The following is a 19,400-nucleotide window of genomic DNA, read 5'->3' as shown; positions in this document are numbered from 1 at the left end:
GTTCATTGTGACAAGCTCAGGTTCTTCTCTGAAAGTGGCCTGAATGGAAAACAATCCTGTCTGTTGCTACAGTAGGATTGTCCTGTTGCTGCTGGAGTGTCTGGATAAGCCACAGAGTGCAGACATAAATCACAGATAATGTATATGCTGCCTAAGAGAGAACATGCAGTTCCTTCTCTCATCTGTCCTGACTGTCTTAGCTGCAGGCTTAGCTAGGAGAGACAAAATGGAACATGGCAGATCGTACAGTGCCTATATCCTTGGAGAGAAAGAACATTGCTTTAGTCTTTGAAATCACTCTGGAGAAATACTTAAAAGTATACAAAAGCATCTTCCTTTCTCCTGGCAACAGGGTGTGTGAGTGGTACCCTGTGATACCATGGAAGAAGAGTGTGTTTGATAAGACATCTGCAAGTCTGGTGCCAGATTCTCTGGTGGGTTCAGTTTCTGTTAATCAGAGCATAAAGAAAACTTTTGGATACTCAGCCCACCCACACACAGTTGGGTGGGATGTTGTCTGGTTCCAAACAGGAACATTTGCACTGACCTTAGAGTGTTGCTCCTAAGTGCTCATCCAGTGACTATCCTTCTCAAGGATGTCAGGTCAGTCCATGGCTTCTTCCTCAGGAACTTTGGTTTACTTTTTGTGGTACAGGGTTCAGAGAAGGGTTGATAAATGTCCAGGTGTCACCTCAGCATGGAATGAGGTTACCTTGAGCATATATATCTGCCTGGAGCTTAGAAGCATTCCCAAAGTCTCTAGTTCAGGGTGTCTCTGGAGACCACTATAAAGGCGTTATCTTCAATAGTTTTAAAATAATGAACGGAAGACAAGCAAGTTGCTGCCTTCAACACCTATTCCTACTGTTCAACTGGCCTTCTCAAAAAGGATGAGAAGAAAGAGTATTTGCCATGCTAATTCTCATCCCACTTGTGAGAATTCTGAGTGAGAAAATGCAACTTGAAGTCTGCTCTTGGGAGAGCCATTTTTTAATAGTGCAAAGGGAACAGATTTGGCTAGAGATACGAGACTTCATGCTCTGTGGGAGGCAAATCACTTACCAAATCCTTCAGTATATTACTACTGCTTCAGTTGTTCCCAGAGAGCTCTTCCACATTGAGGAACTTCAGCCAGCTGTTGCAGAGACATCCAGATACACTTCAAGACTCATCTAACTTGCACCAAGTCTCTGAAAGGGTCTGCAAACAGAGGTTGTGTTTAATGAATGGGTTATTTGCTTTTTAGGAGCCCTAAGTATGTAACTTCTAGTTGATTATAGGTATTTCTAATTTAAGGGTACAATTAGGGACATTCAGGGGCAATCTGACTTCTAAAAACAGGACTTCTGAAGCATCTCAATGGCCTACCGAGATAATAGGGACAGAAAATGTCACCATACACTTTTGAAACTACAGATCCCTTTAAAAAACCAAACCAAATCAAATTAGTTATTATTTTGATGTGTCAAATCTATAAATCAGACTTAACTTATGTTTTACAATATTTGAAGTAGGGATGGGGTAACTATGGCCTGTGGGATGGATATGGTACGTAACATTGCTCCGTATAAGACATGGCCTCATGATTTTTCATATTATTAGGCAACATCGTATAATGTGTTAAACGTGTGGCTGCCAAATGTTTTTGAAAAGTCTGCTTGATCCTCAGTATTTCTTTACAGGGCGTCTTTTTGTCTTCTCTTTTCCCCTCTGCTTAAAGTGAGTAATAAATACAATCACAAAAATGCTTTAGTAACTACTAAACTGCATGTAGAATGTGTGTCTAGAAGGTGGGGAACACTGCTGTCAAAATACTACTGCCAAAACACTAGGTCTTACACAAGGAAGAGGATATAAACATCAGGCTCTGTTCACATATTGTAAACGGAGGAGGCAGAGAATGGAATTAGACACACCTTGAAACATCCATTACTGCAAATATGAGGGCTCTAGATAAAGGAACAGGATTTTCTCACTTAGAAACACGCTTTCTGCAGATGGACCAGTCAAAATGAACTCCTGTATTTGACAGGAATTAAACATTAATATATTACTCTCTTTCAACTTTTGAAACTTCTGCTACTGTTCCTAAAAATAGTTTTTCTTCTCATTAAGTAAAGATTCTGTCTGAAAATGTGGGTGTATCCAACAATGCAGTTATTCCTCCCCCATTCATTCACTAGCCTGAGTAAGCTGTATTGCAGAGGTGATCATCCAAGCCTACCATTCTATCTCAGACAAACTCTGACTTGGAAACTTTGCCCAAGCAAGAGGGTCCAGACTTAGATCTTATAATACAACTTCAGTTTTCCCAAAGAAAGTGAACTGAAGTCTTACTTTAATACAAAATACGAGATCAAATGGTGGAACTTGAGTATAAAGGGATAATTCACAACATCACCAACTAGAATATTTTTCTGGGAAAAAGTCTGACCTTGAAACAGAGAGTTAATACTAACTCATGTCCTAATGCTCCTAATTATTTTTAAAAATTTCCTTTCACCTAAGTATAATGGATTTTGGGACAAATTTCTATAGTAAATGAGTGTGGAAAGGTCTCTCTGGTATCCCCTGTGATACCTCCGAGGTGTGGTCTAAGTTTGTGATGCTACAACACATTACAACCCTATTTGACAGAACAGTTGCTACTGGGAAAAAAAAAATACAATTTCTGTAACATTGGCCATTTACTTGTAATCGACCTGATTCAGAAGCAGATGTTCAAGACAGAGGAACTGGTGAGGCTAGTCGCTTTCAGTTAAAACTCAGATCATTTGCTCAAGAGTGCTTTTATCCAAATGCAGATGAAACTCGTCATTCAACATGAATAATAATAATTAAAAAAAAAAAAAAACAACACAAAGCAACACTGTGAATTAAATTCAATAAAGGCAAGTGTAGGGTCCTGCACCTGGGGAGGAATAACCCCGTGTACCAGTACAGGTTTGGGTGGACCTACTGGAAAGCAGCTTTGCAGAGAAGGACCTGAGGGTTCTGGTGGACAGCAGGTTGACCATGAGTCAACAATGTGCCCTTGTGGCCAAGAAGGCCAAGAGTATCCTGGGGTGCATTAGGAAGAGTGTGATCAGCAGGTCAAGGCAGGTTATATTCCCTCTCTGCCCTGGTGAGGCTGCATCTGGAATATTGCGTCCAGTTCTGGCCTCCCCAGTTTAAGAAGGACAAGGAACAAATGCAGAGACTCGAGTGGAGAGCTACAAAGATTGTTAGGGGACTGGAGCATCTTTCCTATGAGGAAAGGCTGAGAGAGCTGGCTCTCTTCAGCCTGGAGGAGGCTGAGAGGGGATCCTAACACTTTTAAACATCATCAGGGTAGGTGTCAAGAGGATGAGATCAGACTCTTTTCAGTGATGCCCAGTTACAGGATGAGGGACAACAGGCACAGACTAAAACATAGGAGGTTCAGAGACTTTTTGACTTTGAGGGTGCTAGAACACTGGAACAGGCTGCCCAGAGAGGTTGTGAAGTCTCCTCTGCAGACATTCAGAACCCACCTGGACACAGGTCCTGTGTCCTGTGTGATCTGCTCTAGGTGAACCTGCTTTAGCAGGCGGGTTGGACTAGATGATCTCCAGAGGTCCCTTCCAACCACAACCATTCTGTGATTCTGTGACTCTGTGACTTCTCTGGCAGTTGTGGACAGTATCCTTTCATATCAGTGGACATGAGCACTTTCCACATATCAGGAGAGGACCTGTCGCACATGTCACAGAAGGCCGGCAGTACTCCCTGCGGAGAAGGCTCAGGGCAGAGCGGGGCCTCCACATAGGGCTCCCACTGCTCCTCAGGCATTGTATATATTTAAATAAGCTATGGAGACAGGGGAGAAATAAGAGATATGGCAACTACACCTCCATATCTATAATTTTACTTAATTTTACACAGAGGTAACTGAGGTGTTTACCCCTTCCATACCTCAAATTATCTCTCACTTGCCATGGGATCAGGGTATGAACACAGAGACTGGGAAGTAGAGTTCACACTGAGCTCGCCCTTAGCAGGATCACCCAGATCACCTACAGTGGACCCACCGACTGCCCTTTTACTGCTGCAAATTTGCAGTCTAAATATCACAAACTGGTGCACAAAAATAAACTCCGTGTCCCTGGTCTCAGTGGCCACAGATGAGGAATATGTCACCATGGCGTTCATGGTGATATGGTGATTCACTGCAGCTGAAGCTCTGAGTTGATTGGGAGGTTGTTTATGTTTATCTGATTTTTTTTTTTCTGTTTTGTTTTCTCAAACCTCATGTCCTCTGAAGGCATTTCTGTGTTGTGCTATAAGACTGCCTTCAAGCAGTACCTCAGCAAATGTTATCATAGTCAGTTATTTATCATGTCTATCAAGTCCTTCCATATAAATATATTGAATCTTAAGTGGGATATTCAAAGAGATTTTTTTCCCATTTCTTCAAGGCTAAACTGCTTTTAAATGAGTTTTTGTTGTTGTTGTTGTTCCTGTTCAATGTGTCAATGGAAGCAGAGAGGAATTTCTGTGGATAGTCTGTGCCTTTAGTCAATGAATCAATAAAGCAATCCAATATTAATTTCAGCTGCAGATAAATGAATGTTTTCTAATGGTTTCAGAAGAGCAAAGGTTAAAATTTAATCTTATTTATCTAAAGAACAAATCTTGAAGTGTTTCTACTTTGAGTTGAGGCTTTTCTTAGTAACAGATGATAAGAGTAAAAATATTTTCCTTCTCTGCCTGTGATGCAGCATGATTAATATCGCAGTGCTGAATTCTATAATATTTTAATCAAATAATGGTTTTACTATTTTGCAGGAAATACTTGGACAATATAAACATTTCTTTACATTATGGACTTTTTATTTCTCAGAAGGTGACAGAACCCAGGTTTTTTATGTTCTAAAGGGATAAAGAAAACAAGATTTCTAATCGAGCAGCTGTAATCTAGTGCCTTCAAAACCAGAAAAGCAATATTGCAAGAAAATTCAAGACAGTGCAGTTTTCATTTTTGAAACCCGCTCTTTTGTTGTTTAACAAACACTCTTGTTATGTGATGTACCTGGAGAACTCCTTTGTCTGGTTATAGCTGTGAATTTTGCTCTTCATTTACAGACATGCAGCTTAGGAGAAACATCCAGGGGTCATTGTCAGAAGAACCTCATTTATTTTTAGACTTGCCTTTAGACTCTCCAACCATTGAACTGCCTCTCCTGCTACAAATTATAAGCTCCAGTAATTCTGTCCTTTTACACTATGATTGTCCTCAATTCAAAGTGTAAAGTAGCGATGTACCTTCTTGATGTGTGAGGTGCATCATCTGTGGGTCTCCCATGCTGTTCAACTAAATGCTCCAGTTCTCCTCTTCTGCAGAAGCAGCGCTCTGTTTTCATCAATGAATACTGTGACAAAGGCCCAATTACAGAATCGTAGTATTGCTTTGTTTGGAAAAGGCCTTTAAGATCATCAAATCCAACCATTAACCTAGCACTACCAAGTCCACCTCTGAATCGTGTCCCTAAGTACCACACAAGGAATATCAAGTTTTGTGTACCTTCAAATATAGCTTTACAGATGTCAGTGTAACAACTGACATGCATTTGGAGGATGTTGTTTGTTTGTTTGTTTTGCTAATGAGTGGGTGACTGTTTTACTTGTTCTCTAGCACAGAGGATCCACAAGGAGAAAAATCTTTTGTCCCATGAATGAAAACAGAAATTTCAAATAGATCTCCAACTTCTGTCAACCACCAAAGACTTCATCGTCCTGCCTCAGGGCTTGAACCACTATCTCTGTGCTACTCTTAGTGCACCCGTTTAAATCATCATATTAATCCATGTGACTGAGACATGGTGAGAGCAAGGGCTGGGCACAGGTCTTTTTAAACCCCCGTCCCACTGCATTAATCTGCAAGGTGGCTCTGAAAGATGACTAACTTGAGGAAGAGAAAAGAGAGATTTTTCATATTTCCTTTCACACTGGAGGGTTTTCAGGAGCCTTTCAAGGGAAGGAATAAAACCCTCCTGCTAAACACAGGGCGTCACACGTTGTTATACAGGAAACACTGCAGCCTTTACGGTGGTGGGCACAGAAGCATCATAGAAATGGACACTGGCCTTCTCCATGGCTGCTTGGATGGGGAGAGCTCATGGGACAGGTGCATCATCTACCAGGCTGTGCTCAAGCTGCTCCCGCTCCAACCAGCTATATCAGACTGAAACACAGGAGGTTTCATCTGAATATGAGAAGAAACTTCTTTACTTTGAGGGTGCCAAAGCGCTGGAACAGGCTTCCCCGGAGAAGTTGTGGAGTCTCCTTCTCTGGAGGCATTCAAAACCAGCCTAGAGGTTTTTTCCTGTGTGTTCTGCTCTAGGTGAACCTGCTTTAGCAGGTGGGTTGGACTGGATGATCTCCAGAGGTCCCTTCCAACCCCAAACATTCTGTGACTCTGTGATTCTCTGAATGTCAAAAAACGTCACACTCAGCCCTGGCTGATTCTTTCCACCATCGTGCTCTCCCCACCGAGAGGGCAGAAGTGGAAACCTCCAGGTCTTTTAACACCTTCCTCAGAGGAGGCTGCTGGAGGAACCCGGCCCCTGGCAGCCCCCTTGGATGGGCCACATGCCGACGTGGGTCACTTGCCCCTCCACTCATCCCTCAGCTGGCCCTGTGTGGCACAGCCATGGCTTGGGTTGTGTCTGACTCATTTACAGCACTAAAGAGGATTTACTGGCTGCTTTGCTGCCCATTCTGCGATCTCCTGCTTGATTTCCGTGCATCCATGCATGCCTCCTGGGCAAGAAGCCAGCATTTTGTTTACCTCTCAAAAGAAGATTCATTAATATGTTTTTTCCTGTTTATTTGTGTGTCACTTACCCTGCATAGGTAATTTTGCTTTCCTAGTCTTTTTTTTTTTTTTTGGCTGGGGATCGGGGGAGGTTTGTTTATATCATCAATATATTGGTGAGTTAGGCAATTGTTTGCAAAATGAAGCACATACTGTTTGTGGTTTAAGGATTCCTTCTCTTCTTCTTTTTTTTAAGTTTCTGAGTCTAATTTTGCTAGCAGTTAATTCCATGCAGCCCCACTGAAGTCAACAGAATTGCTTACTTATGACTGAACATCATATTAATCCCACTGTAATTTTCACTCTAGCCTTTTTTAAAAGAGTATTTATGTGAAGTACCCGCCACTGTTAGCATCAATAGACGGGCTGGACGCAAGGTGAATGCCAGCAAATGAAGCCCTGTATTTCTAAACTGTCAGGATAAGATAACCTGAGAAATTTAAAAGAAACAATGCTGGAGATCACAATCTACATTAACATTACACTGCTGCCCAAAACAGTAGTGCTATTTTAGCAGAGAAATCAGACTCAGGGTTTTGATGGTGCAAACAGGCTGATAAAGTGGTGAGAAAGTAATAACTTCACAACTTTCACTGCGCTATCCTACAAGGGGTGCAATATTTTTTTGTATTTTTGAATGATGAGATGACAATGAAGTTAGCAGAGTTCCTTTCCTTTTTGTTTATGTGCATCAAATGATTTTTCAAACCCCCTGTGGCCAGTTTGTGTATTCTGGAGGGGCTGTGAAATGAGAAGATGCTGATGAACACAGAGTTGTTGATTTTTACAGCAATAACCTGTCACTGCCTGGGCTGGGAGAGGCCCTCAGGTGGAGGGGAGCCAGGTAGGACAGGTGCTCAACATATTACAGGGGCTTGTGGTGGCCCTCACATGTTTTTTTAGGCACAGGAGTCCACATGAAGCAAGAAGCATACCACATGCTTTTCCATTCCTCAATCTTAGAACTTCATTAAATTTTTTCCTACAAAGTGTCATTTTGGGATGAAATTATTTTAATAATTTAATCAAACATGTTCAAGGTCAGATTGAGAGAAAGAACTAATGAATACATTCTGGAAGAAAGACACTTTACATTCAGTGCTACTCTGTCGGAGGATGGCTGAGATCAATTTCCTCTTCCTATAAAGCCATAGCACTAGGGCTTAAAAGATTTATGTTAAAAAAAATCTCATTTCAGGACAGAAAAAATGTGCTTGATCATCTCCCTCCAAGAAAGGAAGTCCTTGTCTAATTAATACCTCCATTTGCTTTCTTTTAAGGTAAAGCATTAGGCGATGCTGCATGATGATGTGCCGTTATATACCATTTGCCCTTCTGCTAGACCAGTGAGCCAAGGTTGGCAATGCAACATTTTCCACTGGCCCCATGACCACAGCAAGGAGGGTTTTGAAAGCTGGCTTTTAAATTCCCTCCTCAGAAGAGAGACAAATTCCAAAAAAAAAAAAAAAAAGAAAAAAGTAAGATCTCTCTGTCATCCTGACTACCTATGTTTCAAGTTTAAAACCTGTTTCCTTGGTAACTAGACTTGCTAGGCTAGTCTGGTCACACCACGCATGCAGGGGCCACCACATACTATCCAACAATTACTGAGCCGTTTAGCAGAAACATTTAACATGTTAGATTTTTGCACTAATTTTAAAGGGCACCTGAAAGACAGAAGATAAACTTTCTCTACTGTTTGCCTCACCCGGTGTAAAAATCTTCTGTGATGCTGGAAGGTATCATGACAGGGAATGGTGACAGCCCCTTCACGAGAGGAAAGACATTTTTCTGCTGGTCTCGCCTCTCCATCGCGATTCCTTCCTGGATTCCTCCCAAGCGTGGTCAGCTGCAATGCCACGTTACTGTACTTTTTCTGTCTATGGATGCTGCTGTTGCGGAAGACAGAAGTTCAAAGTTGGCTGTTCATGGCATATCTCTGCACTGTTGTCATGTAGCTGTGTGACGGGCAGCTACTTGGATATTCCTGACTGGCAATTTGACTCTCCACACCCAGACAATGTACATTCATAGCGTCTTGGTTGCCTGCCACCCAGCCCATCTGTTGGGTTGACTCTTTGCCTGCTTAAAAGTCAGTCAGAGAGGGATGTAGGTGCCAAGAAAATGTGAATTGAGAAGGGGAGTCTGGATAACACTGCTGGCAGAGCGTCTTCAGCAAGAGCCTCCTTTGTGGCAGCCATCACTGCCAGATGCCTCCCTACAGTAGGTTACAACTGCTGACATTTGCGTACCAAGAAAAGGATACGCAAAGCAGAGAAAAGGAGGGAAGAGTTTTTGGGGTAGCCTTGGCAACTTGCAAGGCAAGCTGTGCTGCCGCAGGTACTCAGCTTGTAGCACAACCAAGAGACACATGGAGCTTGCGGGGTATTAAAAAGTTACTCGGTAGGAAGGAGAGCATGTTGTTCATGTGCTAGGGTGAACCTGAGGGAGCCCATTACACTTGAGAAGAGAGCCATTGTCCCAGCTGAGATAGCTGCAAGATATGTTTCCTCCTCTTCCATGTGGGAGATCTATACAAGACTGTTAGCCCTGCCTGGGAAGCATTCCTGAATGCAGAGTAGAGATTCAAAGATAAGATCCCTTAAGATAGATCATCTCTCTCTTAGCCACAATTGGGCTGTGCAGGGAAGAGGATTAACTCATATGTGTGTAATCTTTATAATCCAAATCTGGAGAGTGTCAGACACATGCATGCTCTCAACACTGTCTATAAATGTATGTTTCACTTAAAGTCTGTCTGACCAGGATTACTTTATCTGCAAGGCCAGCTTGTGCATCTGTCTTCTTTAGGACAGCCCTTCATCTCTCCTGAACAAGCATTACTGTTGCTGCCCTTTACACCAAAGGATCAAGTAGCCTTTTTCCATCATCATTATTATACTTGAATATAGGAGAGAAACATTGTCAGAGCTGGTCAGTGGGAATTTCTCATATCAGTGGCTATGGATCAGCAGTACAGTGCAGCCTGACTAGTATTTTCCCAGGACATGCAGTGACAGCACAAGGGGCAACTGCTTTAAACTGAAAGAGCTAGATTTAGATTAGATCTAAGGAAGAAGTTTTTCACCATGAAGGTAGTAAAATAGTGGAGCATATTTCCTAGGTAAGTTGTGGATGTCCCATCTGTGGAGACATTCAAGGCCAGGCTGGACAGGGCTCTGAGCAGCCTGATCCAGTGGAAGATGTCCCTGTCCATGGCAGGGGAGGTGGAACTGGATGATATTTAAGTTCCCTTCCAACCCACAGCTTTCTATGATTCTATGATTTTCTTCTCTGTTCTAACATAGAATATAAATAGACGTGGAGTTAGTCAGGACTCCAGAATTTTTAAAATAATTATTTATAAACCGAAGAAAACAATCATCCCAAACCAGGTGAATAGCTCTGTGTGATCTGAGTTACTTTCTTTTGTTTCCAGACTTTTTTTATTTGGTGGGGGTTTTGTTTGGTTGTTTTGTTATAAACAAAGATGTGGCTTTCCTGCCTACCCCAGGAAATGCAGTGTGGCACCATAAGCCATGTAACTAGTGCAGAGTTTATGTCTCTCTTCTTATGAACCTGAGGAAAGAATTTGTGAAAGGCACTGAAAGAGTTGCCCAGTCTTCTTTGGGGGGCTTGCTGCAGTGAAAAGACGAGCTTTCAGGTACTGGGCAAGATTATTTTTGTGATCATTCAACTCTTCTTTCATCTTCTGTTATCTTTCCTTTCTGATGTATTTTGTCCAATGTTTAATCCTTAGCAGACAACCCCAACTTCCACCATCCTGGAGTAATGTACTGAAAAAGTAATGCACTGCAAGCGACGTCTGATGCTGTACTCTGCTTTCCCTGATGGCTGCAAGTGATGCTGAGGAATCTGGTGCTCAACATGTTCACTCTGAGCCAAGAGTTAGGGACCAGTGCCTGAGGGGACAAGAAGCAGATTTAGTGTGCCTACTTGTCAGTTAATAGCTAGCCTTATGTTGTACAGTAACCACTCTACTTGCTCACTACAAGGGAAACCAAAAAAACAGCTAGAAAACAGTAAAAATCCCAAACAATAGTAAGAATTCTCCTCCCCTTCTATTTTCAGAAGTGTTAGGCAGCATGCTGCAGCTCTAAACATACATGGTATCAAGTAGTACCAAAATTATTAGGTGCTGATGCTTGTGTAGCCTTTGCAACACCAGTCTGCTTCTCTGTGTTGTGCCATGTGGGCCACCCCCAGTGCCTCTCTCCCTACCCTCATCCCCTTCAGACTTCCCCCTTTGGATCCGTAAGATGTATCCTGCACAGTCCTCTACCTTGTCAGCATGATGGAGTTCGATTGGAAGTGGATGCCCTTGCTTGTCCCCCAGTGTCACTGATCCACTCTCCAGGAGGGTGTTTGTGGGGTGCTAGGATGAATTTTGATGGGGACCAGGGCTATAGGGACAAAGGGACTAGTGGGGGTAAAGTGAGCCATGTTTCCAGAAGAAGGAGAAAAGTAGAAAGCTGGGTTGGAAGAGGGGAGTTCAGTAAACCATGGACTGAGGGAGAGAAAGAAGAAAGTGTGGGGAGAAAAGAGGAGGGAGAAGAAGAGCAAGCACTGGAGGTTCAGGGCTCATGATGCTACTTTCCTGCAGTCTCTACTCCAGAGTGAAGTTTGCCAAGAAAGTCCCATTATCTGGAAAACAGAGGTGTTAATACTCTTGTTCTCACCTCAGGCCACATGCAACATGGCATTTTGTAGTCTCTGTATCATGAAAGAATCAAATGGAAATGTGTAAACCCAAGTGTATGCCCAGGTAGTTGGTTGTCAACAGACCAGTCCATCCTGGGCAGAGGAAGAAGCACAGAAGAACAATCAGTGTCACAGAGGGAATACTTAATATTCAGTCTGACTAGTACTAAGAAATATAAAAATTCTAAGAACTGAAAAAAAAGTGTCAAATAGTCTCTTGGTGTTAATATGCAGCAGTCCAGTGAATAAAGTTCCAGTCAATGAAAGCAGCCTTTTAAAATAGCACAGCTTAATTTCTCACTCTTCTTCCATGTACTCTACAGGGACTCTTGCCAGCAGCTGAACTGCTGCTTTTTGGTCCCAGAAAAATATTGCCCTTTTTTTTTTTTTTAATCCTCTTAATAAATACTATCCAGAACTGAGAAAAACAAATATTCTTTATTTAAACTGTTTGTTAAAAGCAGATGAATTATTTTTCACTAGGTCTTTTTCAACAGTAATTCTGCTGCAGCTATCACATATTATGGAAGAACTAAATGATCAGTCATAACCTAGATCCATTTCTTATTCTGGATCACAAATTCTTATGCTAGTGTTTGTAAAATGCAGCATTTTTAGTTCCAGATTTGGATATTCAGCATTAACACAGTTAAAATCCTTTATAGACCTGTGTAATATACGTATGCTGCATACTCTCTGCATGTTCTACATGTTTTCTTTGTGTAAGCCCTATGCTGTCATTTTATTAAATATCCTGCATAAGTAGCATCCTCTTACCCATTTACAGCACAGCACTGTGGAGGACGCACTTCTGAAACAGGTCAGTGAAGCTGGAGGCTACAGCAAGAATGACTGATGCCACAGTCATTCACAGCCAAGTTAAGCTAGCAGATGTCGCTGTGACTGGAATTAGCCTTCCTTCTTGCCCCTGTGCATGTTTCCCTCTCCACCCTTGATGCCACCACCAGGTTTCATGCAGCTGCCCAGTGCACTATGTAGGGAAACGCGTCCAGGAGAAAGCTATGCCAGGAAAAGGGGGTTGTCTAGCTCAAATGTGGGGTCATTCCCTGCTCTGGTCCACTGCATCAACACACACCTTCTGATGCCAGAACAAGGGAGAATGCAATGTTGACTCAGGAAAAAAATGAAGGTGATGGAAGAATGGGTCTGCTTCTCTTGGCCTCAGTGCCAGACCAAATTGTTTGTGGAACTAAAGCTGCTGAGTGCCAGGTCTGGATCTCTTGAATTAACACAGTTAAACCATGAATAAAATCTTATTCTGGCAGAGAATTTTATCTGGCCTACGGTAAGCAACATCCATTGCTTATTCAGTCAGGTTCCTGGAATACAGGCAGTAAATATATTTCTTTTTTTTTTTTTTATTGCTTTTGTGAAAGTTTGTATAATAATGCTTGACTACAGCAAGTCTTTTCCAGTCTGAGTCAGGCTGCATTTGCTTTTCTTGCACTCCAAACAGAGATATCAGAGACCAACACATACATTGTCACATATTTTTGGCGACCTTAATTGTGCTCATGAATTGACAATGTCCTGCAGTGGTCACTGCGGGGGTCTTGGGAATTTCCTACAGTGTGGTGTGCTTAGTGTGTGTCGTGGACAGGAGACAACCACATAGCAGCAGTGGTGACAGCCCTTCTGAAAGGTGCTATGGCTGCTGCCCTTCTCCGAGTGGTTCCTTAGCCTGGAGAACAGGAGACTGAGGGGAGACCTTATCGCTCTCTGCAAACACCTGAAAGTAGGTTGTAGCGTGGAGAGGGTTGGTCTCTCTTCTGCCAAGTAGCAAGTGATAGGACAAGATGAAATGGCCTCAAGTTGCACCAGGGAGGTTCAGATTGGACATTAGGAAAAATTTCTTCATGGAAGGGGTTGTCAGGCATTGGAACAGGCTGCCCAGGGAAGTGGTGGAGTCACCATCCCTAGAGGTGTTTAAAAGCTTTTTGTCAGATACTTGGATGTTATGATTTAGACCCTCACGGGCTTTACTGGTGTGGGTAAGCACAGCTTTTGCCCCACACTGTTAGACTAGAGCTGTTTGCACAATTCCTGCAAGCGAGGTAACCATGTACGAGGCAAAGTCCAGGATGGCCAGGCCTCAGTGGAAATACAGGGTGTTTCAAAAAGATGGACCCAGTTGGACCCACTATATCTTTGCAACCATGAACTATGCATGAATTAAACTCTTTCCACTTGAAAGGGCAGGGCACAGAGTTTCAGATGCCTCTCCCAGGGCACAAACCGCCCCCAGCCTCAGTCATTCGTGAGATGGTGACCCTGCAACACAAGGCGTTTTGCATTCCACAATTCAGCAAGACTGAATCCATAACTGCAGTGTAGTGTGCGTTTCAATGACATTTTGGCATTGATCCGCTGTTAAACCCATTAAACCATTTGTAAGTTTTTGCATAATTGTAACATGTCACTATTGTGAAATATGCTGCTTTGAAATTGGGTCCATCTTCCAAACGCTGCACAATCGCACACTCAGAAATCTCAAATAAAAAACCAATCCAGATGCCCTACATGTAGGGATGGACTGTAGGTTTTAAGGGCTCGGTAGTGGCTTCTGAAAGTAACAAAGAAATGAGTCCCTGTTCACAACAGGTGTAGTGTAGGTGGCTGACAGCCCCCAACAAAACCAGGCTGGGTGATGCGTGGGAGTTCAGCCCAGTGCAGCTCAGCTGAAGTGCCGGCATCTCAGATGCATGGACGGGATGTGTTGGAAAGCATTGCAAACCACCTTGGGTTTCTGTAAACAGCTGTAGGTGGACTGTACAGCAATGGGAGACTGGCTTTGTTCCCTGGCTTTGTTCATTTGACCAGCATATGGATATCTTAGGTTGGAGGAAAACACTTCCATTGTTATGCAAAATAGTGGCAGTAGAATGAAAAACACAAACTCTCCTACAAACCACGGCAATCAATGTTAGGGTTGTGAAACACAGAGAATATAGATGTACCACTGAAACAACAGGAAATAAAAAGGTTTTTCCCTCTTTATAGCCGTTTCCATCCATCTAAAAGCTTACTTCTATTTCTTTTATAGAGTCACACATTACCCTCCCTCCTCGCTCCCACCCCATCCCCATGACCTTTTGTTTTACTATATTTGAGTTGGGAAACATCTCCTTTGGTTGTCAGAGTGTTGCTTTCATTTGCAGTTCTACTTTGTTTTGCAAAATCACTCAGGAATTCTTCTTGATCCAAAGGCAGTTGTTTGAAAGCATTTCAGTAAAGCCTGTAAGAAGAAAGACATCTCTTCTTCCGTTATTCGCTTATTCTATCATTTTTCCTGTTCTCTCCTTGCCTTTGCCATGACTATTAATTTGTCCATTTAGAATCCACGGAAACATAGCCTTTATATTTTCTGGGGAAAAAAAAGAAAAAAAAAGTGTTATTTTCTGTCCTTTGCAAGATACCACATGTGCAATTTGCTTCCTGCCTCGGGGTCTGAAATCACCACAACAATGCCTTGTGCCATCAAGGTCTCAGAGGTTTCTCTGCAGCTAAACATTTGAACAAACACTTGAAGTTAAGCCTCTGCATCGCCTTATTGAAGGGGGTGAAGAAGTATGAATGTACCTTGAAATGCGCAGAATTTTTGTATAGACATTCTGAAGATTTGCATTCAAAAGGGAACTGATGCAGTTTTTACACTAAATTTGCTTTTCACTTGAAATGGCTTTTCAGCTGATAGCAAAATTTCACATCACTCAGCATTCCACAAGAAGAGAAACAATAAACTCCTCAAAGCCAAACTTCCAACTGGATTCTTTTTTTCATTCTCACAAAACATGAACAATTAAGCAAATTGTAGCTGAAGTATTTTTTTATCCAGGAATTAAAAAAAATAAAAAGAAGACCATTAACCCTAAATCTAAACTGAAAAATCGTATGAAAATGAAGTGGAGAAAATAATCTGTAGAGTTCTTTGTTTGTTTTTCCTGTTTTTTGGAACATAAAACAGCCTGAAGATCAGGTATGGTGACTCCTGAGACAATGTCCAATTCCTCACGTTCAACATGGTTGAGTTCAATATTCAGGTTTGTCCAGACTGTTCTTCTCTTCTTTGGAAGGACAGTTTGCAATCCTTGCTTCCTGGAGCTGTAAATGATTGCATAAGCTTTAAAATATTGGAAAGTCCACCTGAAAATCTGTTCATTTTACCTTAGCACAGTCAGATACATGTCAGGGATCGCTGCACACCCCCAGAGGTGTTTCCAGGACCACCATGCTGGCTGGGTATCGTGAAACCAGTTCAGAGGCCCAAGGACTGGAGGTGCCTGATGAAGAACTGTAAATATTTGCATCAGACGAATGCACATAGAAATATATGAGTAACCTGTTTGTGACTCAGGGAATTTATCAGGAAGTGTTCACACATAGAGCGAAAAATCAGCCCCATGTCATTTGGATTAAGATGTCGCTATATTGTTACCTGGGATGAAGTGTAAGATTTCTATAAACATCTTCTTCCCCTTGCTGAGGATCAGCCAATTCAAACAACTTGTGTAAGTGGTTTCCATGCTAAAGAGGCCTGTGTTTACATTTTGAGCAGCTGTTGCTGTATTTTGGTCCTGTAGAAAACCACATCAAAACAAAAACCTACTTAGTTTCACATTTGGTACCCTGTTTCCAATCCTCTTGGACATAGTGGCTGCTTCGTTCATCTGGCAGCATAAAAAACAGGCGATTCGGCCAGAGAAGAATTATTCTCACCTAGCAGGATCCCCAGGTTTTGGGAAGTGCAGTCGTGTTTCCTCTGCCACCTCCTCCCAGAGATGAGAAAGGAAAGCAAAGAAAAAGGGAAGGACTATTTTTTCTTTGTAGACTGGCTTTATGTGAGCTGTATAGAGACATCTTCTACTGACGTCGGACTTAGTCATTGCAGCTCATTTTTTGCCTCTCTCAGTGGCTTGGGGGAAGGATCTGGCAGGCTCGGATAGCAGGGCGTGGGATTTATCATCACTCTCTTGAAATTAAATGCTGGAGCAGCTGTCACAGCTTCATTAGGCACCTCCAGTACGATGCCTTGGAGAGTGCCTTCCAGATGGGGTACCTGGGACTGGGGGGGTTCATAATCGATAATTTAAAAGCAGTTTCTGGCCACTCTAAGCAACTGCACTGAGTTTCCTGAGAGAAGACCAGGGTCTTTATTTCTCCCTTGAGAATGAAACGTTGAGTTCCATTCTTCAGTGTTTTTTTCTTTCCATATACAAATATACAAATCCCTCCTTGTGTAACTCTGATAGCCTGAGTACTTCAAGCAGATACAAGCATAAGGAAGAACACAGTTGTTTATATCTTATTCATTTTGCAACTCATATGACCCTGGCAAGATTTCTTTTTCTTTAAAATTTCTAACCTGTATATTAATGAACCTCATCTGTCCTAGCTAGTTCAAGTCAGGTCTGATGAAAGCCACCTTTGATTTGATTTTTTGTTTTCATTAATGTCTTTTTGAACTTTGGTGTGGGTGACTGACCTTTAGAATAAAAAGCTATAGTGGTGCAATGCAGCTAGAAGCATTAAACAAGTGTACTGACAGTCAAATGAAAAGTGACTGGCTGGGCTGAGGTACACCTGTCACATTCATGCTGCCAGGGGAACTTGGTGCTCACATGTTTGGTTTCCCCCTGGCCCCCATAAATCTCAGTTACATAAATTTGCTAGGGGGATTTACATCTGCAATTCTGGCTTCAGAGGCACCCCGCATGATATTTAAAGGGACTCCGGTTCCTTTTCGCTGGAATGCAGGATCAAGAGAGGGATTTACATTAAAAATGAAAAACTAAATCAAACAGCAGCGGCTTATTCTTTAAAGTAAACAAAGGCTATCAGTGTTAGCTACAGCAGCAGTCAGGTACATGCTGACCAAAGAAAGAGAGTGAAGAAATTTTTCCTAACAGGGGAAATTATGGAGGTTTGTTTACTTTTTCCAGGAAGAAAATGGTATTTTTAAAGGATGCAGGCTTATCTTTAATAATAATAATAATAATAATAATAATAATAATAATAATAATAATAATAATAATAATAATAATAGTAACAACAACAACAGCAGAAGGCGGACTTGTTTGCAGTAAAACCGTTGAACGTCATCCAGCTTACAGCCCTGCTCAGAAAAGTGCTGAGCACCCCAAGTTCAAAGAGGTCAGTAGAAAACTAGGTGATGCTGCCAGAATCAAGCCCAAAGGCACGGATGAGGCAGTGCTTTAGGGAATGACTTCTAGATTTATCATTAATTAAGCTATAGATGGATAACTCCAGGCCCATACACAATTTTGCCAATAGGTAAAGCTATTTTGCACAGTCATACTAAAGGACACAGTAATTTGCTGGTCTTGCTGCTGTTTACCTTGATTCTTCATGGAAAGAAAGCTTCAGTTTCATTTCTCAGGCTGCCTGGATTTTGTCAGCTGTTTTGGGTTTCATAACCCCATACTGAATTACTGTGTGTTTGACTATTGTTTACTCCATCAAGGGTTAACTCTAATGCAGCACAATACAAAAATGGAGCATGCCCATGAAAAAAAGTCTCTTCTATGAAAATGGCAAAAATCAGAAGGAACTATATTTTCATATAACGGCAGGTATGTATCAGACAGGAACTTTAGTAACTTACCAGTGTTAACGTCTTATCGTCTTATCAGTGAGAAGTCAGGCTTCTTACTCCTTTTTCCAATGCAAGGCTGTTACTATTGCAAAGGAAAGAGCCTGGTCTATCCTTATTTTGAATCATATAGGTAATGCAAAAGAGACAAAACCTGTATGAACAGCAGCATTGCAGTGATTTCTGGCAATGACATTCTGCTATTTGCTCTTGTTTCAGAGCCAGGTCTAACAAATACTGCTGGCTTAAATGAAGCTTAGGAGGAGTTGAAGGCAATGCAGGTTGTAGGCTGGGAAGTTCTGGAAGAAAAACAAGTCTCTGAAGGATGGCTCAATGTCATAAAGTTGCCTCTTAGATGGATTTAAATGTTGTATCAGACAATGGACACAGGTATAGTTTTGTTGCACCCCCTGAAGTCCAGGCTGGCCAGGTTGGAGTGCAGCCTCTCATCTCCACCTGCTGAAGTGCCAGCAAACTGAACACGCACATCTCTGAAAACAACACCACATGGAGAAGTTTTGCTTAGTAATGATGCTCCATTTCTGTCTTTATAACAAGAAGCCTGACTGCATGTGAATAATTTTTACTGGTTGCAATGGTTATCTTATTACTGCTGCTATTTTTTCAAAGAGTAATGGCAAATTTTCTCAACACAGCTGAGCCAAACAAATAACTGCTACCCCTGAATGGGCAGACCTCATTTCACCGTTTACCTTCTCTACTTTTTTTTTCCCCTGCCCTGACTCTTTCCCACATGTTCTCATTTCTTTTTCCACTTATAGAGATAATTCTCTTCTCTTCTCTTAGTCTTTAAGATAACTCCCTTGGTTGGGAAAAACAAAACAAAACAAAAACCAACCAAAACTGAACATGTAAATACAGCAACCCTACTTATTTTGTTTCACTGAGTTTTAGTGTCATTTTAGTGAACTGAATTCACTAAACTTCTTGATTGTCCCTCTGTACTACTGGACAGACAGCACAGCTGGCACAAGCTAAGTTACAGACATGGGTGTCCAGACATGGTGAGGGAGGCTTTCTATTTTCCTGCAGCAGAATAGTTACTTGACTCACCCTGCTGAACAAAACCATACCCCAAAAACTTTGCCCCGGTAACCTTTTTCCCATCAGCAAAGCCAGTTTAAGAGGTTCTGATTTTTCCTGTTCCACTCTCTGCCATGTTTCTCCTTGTACTTTCTTAGCTGTGCTGAC

The 19,400-nt window shown here is 42.0% G+C and overlaps 1 protein-coding gene across 1 annotated transcript in view; it reads left to right on the top strand.

Moving 5' to 3' along the window:
• The window catches only part of IRS2 (insulin receptor substrate 2), a 74,321-nt gene that overhangs the window by 33,376 nt on the left and 21,545 nt on the right, over nt 1-19,400 (top strand). The window lies entirely within an intron of this gene.

This window comes from Columba livia, chromosome 1 (genome assembly GCF_036013475.1).
Source record: "Columba livia isolate bColLiv1 breed racing homer chromosome 1, bColLiv1.pat.W.v2, whole genome shotgun sequence".
Classification (NCBI taxonomy): Eukaryota; Metazoa; Chordata; class Aves; order Columbiformes; family Columbidae; genus Columba; species Columba livia.
This window is presented reverse-complemented; position numbering and strand designations above follow the sequence as displayed.